The following is a 5804-nucleotide window of genomic DNA, read 5'->3' as shown; positions in this document are numbered from 1 at the left end:
ATGGATGCACAATAGTAATGCTCACCAGTCGGGTAACTTCTGACAGAAATATCAGACATTTATGTGTTAATAAAACAGTAAATCTGAGCTGTGTAGAGACTTAAAAAAAGACATAGGTCAAATGTGGTCAGTCTACTTTTTAAGTCTTAATATTGTAATGCATTAATTCATTTTGTAGTGAATGTTCATGTGAATAAAAACGTGGAACATTATCTGCCTTTCTTATCATTTAATTGCAAAAAGCACCCAGCATAAACCACAGATTTATGAGTAAGAACAATGCAATACAGAAAACTGCAATACTGACATAACTGTGGAAGTAACAAAGTATCTCTCTTGCTTGTTTCTTTTTTTCTTGCATCTTTCTTTTAATGCTATGATCCTGTTGTGGATGTAGTACCTTATGAGAACCCAGTCTCTGCCTTTCAGAGCTGCCGGCTCTGCTTGGAGGCAGCAGTCACATTCCTTTTTACCTGGTACTTTGCAGCTTGTTATGAAGTGAAACGTGCCGCTCAGCAACCTTCACTTCATCATTTGTCCACTTGATTCTCACCTTCCCAGCTGTCATAAATGGAAACAAAAGAAAATATCTTAATGTGAATGCAAAATGTTCTTAAACCTTGCTTTCTACTGGAGCACTTTAAAGGAGCAATAAGCACAATTCATCATACTTAGGTTGAAGGAATTAAAAATGGCTATGTGAAGAACTAGAGGTGTAATTACATCTGGAGTACAGCATGAAGTCATAATCCCTCTCTCTGTGTTGATCTCCAGCCATAGACTTTGGTTTGGTTTACAGGCAGTGCACAACAGCACACCTAGCAGTGAAAAGATATTGCTTATTGCTCCTTTAAGGATGCTTGGAATGAACCATTTGAAGTGCTGTGTTCTGCTGGGAATCAAATGAGATGAAAGGATTTATGATAAAAGCTCTCAATAGTGTCATGTCTGAAAACAATAAACTTGTCCTTTGATCACAAGTATATTCAGCTAAAACATTTTGTATTTGGGTGCGTTTACCCCTTCTTGGTGAAGTGTTGCTAATGTTTTTGTTGTCCAGGGTGATTGAGGCAGAGGTGCCCTTCATGTTGTCCAGGGCAGCTGAGTAAAGCGTGTGGCTTGGAACCCCAGAATACTTGGTCCTTGAGCCTTTGAAAAGTAACAGTGAAATATGAGAATCAATGCATGCAATAGGTCTGTTTGCTTTTTTCTCTGCATTGTAGGAAAAGTCAGCGTTGGGCAGTGTGTAATTCTAAAATTAAGGGGCTAAGGGGCTCAAGAGTTGTAATCGGAAGGTTGCCGGTTCGAGCCCCGGCTCCGACAGTCTTGGTCATTGTGTCCTTGGGCAAGACACTTCACCCGTTGCCTACTGGTGGTGGTCAGAGGGCCCATGTCCTCATGTCCTTCACAGCTTAAAACAATATGAGGACAATGTAACACACACACTACAATCACTGGTCCTACCATATGAGGACTTCTACTTAAACACACTCATGTCCTTCACAGCTTAAAACAATATGAGGACATGACGACTGAACACATGTAGAGTTCATGTTCCTGACTTCTTACTTCTCCTGCTGTTGTCAATAAAAGCTCTAAACCCAACACTGATGTAAAGCCATCTATTTCCCCAGAAATTAAATCATGTAAACTGATCAGTGGGAGGTTAAATGGACAAAAACATGTGTAAAAGGACAAAAATATCAAATGTAGTCAGAATAAAGATCAAGCTGATGCTTTAAGGGAAAGTTTGGACTAACAAATGGTATAGACAATTACTTTCTCCTAATGCTAATGTTGATTTTGGTTAACTTTGACTCAAACTGATTGTTTTAATACAATCAAAGTGCATTTCATTTATGCACTAGGCCCAACTGACACATATACTTGATACCAAATACAAAAAAATAATGTGTAACCTGTTGGAAGAATAAAGTGGGTATGTCACTCACCAATTGGTCTGAAGGAGGTTGAGACAGGACCTCAGCACTTGGTGTCTGCAACAAAAGACAACAATATAATGTCAGAAACATTCTGTACTGTAAATCCCGACTAGATAATTAACTACAGATCATATTTGTATGAGTGAACATTATTACAGAAGGATCTGACTTCCTTATACCAGATTCTATAGAAACTTAACACTGTACAGTTCTGCTACCCAACAATATGAGGACAGTGTAACACACACACTACAATCACTGGTCCTACCATATGAGGACTTCTACTTAAACACACTCATGTCCTTCACAGCTTAAAACAATATGAGGACAATGTAACACACATTACAATCACTGGTCCCACCACATGAGGAAGGCAACTGAAACACACTCATGTCCTTCACAGCTTAAAACAATATGAGGACATGACGACTGAACACATGTAGAGTTCATGTTCCTGACTTCTTACTTCTCCTGCTGTTGTCAATAAAAGCTCTAAACCCAACACTGATGTAAAGCCATCTATTTCCCCAGAAATTAAATCATGTAAACTGATCAGCGGGAGGTTAAATGGACAAAAACATGTGTAAAAGGACAAAAATATCAAATGTAGTCAGAATAAAGATCAAGCTGATGCTTTAAGGGAAAGTTTGGACTAACAAATGGTATAGACAATTACTTTCTCCTAATACTAATGTTGATTTTGGTTAACTTTGACTCAAACTGATTGTTTTAATACAATCAAAGTGCATTTCATTTATGCACTAGGCCCAACTGACACATATACTTGATACCAAATACAAAAAAATAATGTGTAACCTGTTGGAAGAATGAAGTGGGTATGTCACTCACCAATTGGTCTGTACAAAGTTGAGACAGGACCTCAGCACTTGGTGTCTGCAACAAAAGACAACAATATAACGTCAGAAACATTCTGTACTGTAAATCCCGACTAGATAATTAACTACAGATCATATTTGTATGAGTGAACATTATTACAGAAGGATCTGACTTCCTTATACCAGATTCTATAGAAACTTAACACTGTACAGTTCTGCTACCCAACAATATGAGGACAGTGTAACACACACACTACAATCACTGGTCCTACCATATGAGGACTTCTACTTAAACACACTCATGTCCTTCACAGCTTAAAACAATATGAGGACAATGTAACACACATTACAATCACTGGTCCCACCACACGAGGAAGGCAACTGAAACACACTCATGTCCTTCACAGCTTAAAACAATATGAGGACATGACGACTGAACACATGTAGAGTTCATGTTCCTGACTTCTTACTTCTCCTGCTGTTGTCAATAAAAGCTCTAAACCCAACACTGATGTAAAGCCATCTATTTCCCCAGAAATTAAATCATGTAAACTGATCAGCGGGAGGTTAAATGGAAAAAAACATGTGTAAAGGGACAAAAATATCAAATGTAGTCAGAATAAAGATCAAGCTGATGCTTTAAGGGAAAGTTTGGACTAACAAATGGTATAGACAATTACTTTCTCCTAATGCTAATGTTGATTTTGGTTAACTTTGACTCAAACTGATTGTTTTAATACAATCAAAGTGCATTTCATTTATGCACTAGGCCCAACTGACACATATACTTGATACCAAATACAAAAAAATAATGTGTAACCTGTTGGAAGAATGAAGTGGGTATGTCACTCACCAATTGGTCTGAAGGAGGTTGAGACAGGACCTCAGCACTTGGTGTCTACAACAAAAGACAACAATATAACGTCAGAAACATTCTGTACTGTAAATCCCGACTAGATAATTAACTACAGATCATATTTGTATGAGTGAACATTATTACAGAAGGATCTGACTTCCTTATACCAGATTCTATAGAAACTTAACACTGTACAGTTCTGCTACCCAACAATATTAGGACAATGTAACACACACACTACAATCACTGGTCCTACCATATGAGGACTTCTACTTAAACACACTCATGTCCTTCAAAGCTTAAAACAATATGAGGACATGACGACTGAACACATGTAGAGTTCATGTTCCTGACTTCTTACTTCTCCTGCTGTTGTCAATAAAAGCTCTAAACCCAACACTGATTTAAAGCCATCTATTTCCCCAGAAATTAAATCATGTAAACTGATCAGTGGGAGGTTAAATGGACAAAAACATGTGTAAAAGGACAAAAATATCAAATGTAGTCAGAATAAAGATCAAGCTGATGCTTTAAGGGAAAGTTTGGACTAACAAATGGTATAGACAATTACTTTCTCCTAATGCTAATGTTGATTTTGGTTAACTTTGACTCAAACTGATTGTTTTAATACAATCAAAGTGCATTTCATTTATGCACTAGGCCCAACTGACACATATACTTGATACCAAATACAAAAAAATAATGTGTAACCTGTTGGAAGAATGAAGTGGGTATGTCACTCACCAATTGGTCTGTACAAGGTTGAGACAGGACCTCAGCACTTTTTGTCTGCAACAAAAGACAACAATATAATGTCAGAAACATTCTGTACTGTAAATCCCGACTAGATAATTAACTACAGATCATATTTGTATGAGTGAACATTATTGCAGAAGGATCTGACTTCCTTATACCAGATTCTATAGAAACTTAACACTGTACAGTTCTGCTACCCAACAATATGAGGACAGTGTAACACACACACTACAATCACTGGTCCTACCATATGAGGACTTCTACTTAAACACACTCATGTCCTTCACAGCTTAAAACAATATGAGAACAATGTAACACACACTACAATTACTGGTCCTACCATATGAGGACTTCTATTTTCCTGTTGGAGGTTGAGACAGGATGGAGGGACAGCAGGGTAGTAGCTCGCACAAATGATTCTATTGACACAACAGGGAAGTGAGATTAATGAACTGAACACAACAGACTCTTTCAAAATAAAACAGGAAACATGGCATGAAAATACAAACGTGGTAATATACAGCCCTAACATAAATTCCTTAAAACGATGTTAATAACGTTATGCCAAAGTCAGCTAACCCACCACCAAACATAAGAAACTCAAAAACTTTAGAATAAAGTCAGAAACGCTGGGCCAGAAACCCAGACCGTGAGCGAATAACTATAATACTATTGATTTGTGCTAAATACGAAAACATTAATATTATCATTTAAATCCCCCCAAACATATCTTGTGTTGAAAAAAATGTGTGTTGCAGTTAGCTACACTTAAAAAGAGCTTAGGCTGACTGTCTCTGCAGTTGAAGATGCAGAGCACATGCTAGGCCGCAGGTCCCTTTAACTCCAGTGGGAATTTAAGAGCAGTTAAATTTAACTTCTAATATCTATTGTTGAAGATAAATCTTAAGTAATTTTTTAACATTTATCATCATTCACCACTTTCAGTTTGTTCAAATCGATTGTGCATTGTTTTAATTCCGTTTAACTAACGTTAATTAGCTTGTTAAACATACAACTTTACCTTGCGAAGTGTGCGTCGAATCATGGATATCAAAGGTAAATACATACGTCAAGATAAATCTCTCCTGAGTGCTGAAGGTCCCGGATGTGCCGTTCACGCAGAGCTCAAGCGAGTTGGTATCTTGCCGTGACCAGCAGCTCTTTGGTTGAGGCTTTCGAACAATCAGATGCAGCTTTACTCACTTGTTGACCAATCACAGACGTCGTTCTATGCTCCACTGACGAAATGCTGCATCCTCTCACCAGCCACGGACTCTCCTCGTCCATTTAACAACAAAAACACAGCAACACGTGCTGTATTTGAGGTAGGAACACTTGAGAACTGTCACAATGTTTTGCAAACTGCTGTTACAGTTAATTTCGTTCCGTTAATTTGTTTGGTACCTATTGTTA

The 5804-nt window shown here is 37.7% G+C and overlaps 1 long non-coding RNA gene across 2 annotated transcripts; it reads right to left on the bottom strand.

The window, feature by feature from the left end:
• Positions 1-209: 209 nt before the first annotated feature.
• On the bottom strand, positions 210-1985 carry LOC148097741 (uncharacterized). 2 transcript variants are annotated; one of them, XR_015716791.1, is made up of 3 exons: positions 1953-1985; positions 1021-1149; positions 210-561 (listed from the first exon to the last, which is right to left on the bottom strand). It is a non-coding gene; the product is annotated as an uncharacterized LOC148097741 (long non-coding RNA). The 2 variants fall into 2 exon arrangements; XR_015716790.1 differs by lacking the exon at positions 1953-1985 and having other exon boundaries at positions 1021-1432.
• Between the last annotated feature and the right edge of the window lie 3819 nt (positions 1986-5804).

Source organism: Neolamprologus brichardi, chromosome 18, assembly GCF_056152115.1.
Source record: "Neolamprologus brichardi isolate AB-2024 chromosome 18, ASM5615211v1, whole genome shotgun sequence".
Taxonomy (NCBI): Eukaryota; Metazoa; Chordata; class Actinopteri; order Cichliformes; family Cichlidae; genus Neolamprologus; species Neolamprologus brichardi.
This window is presented reverse-complemented; position numbering and strand designations above follow the sequence as displayed.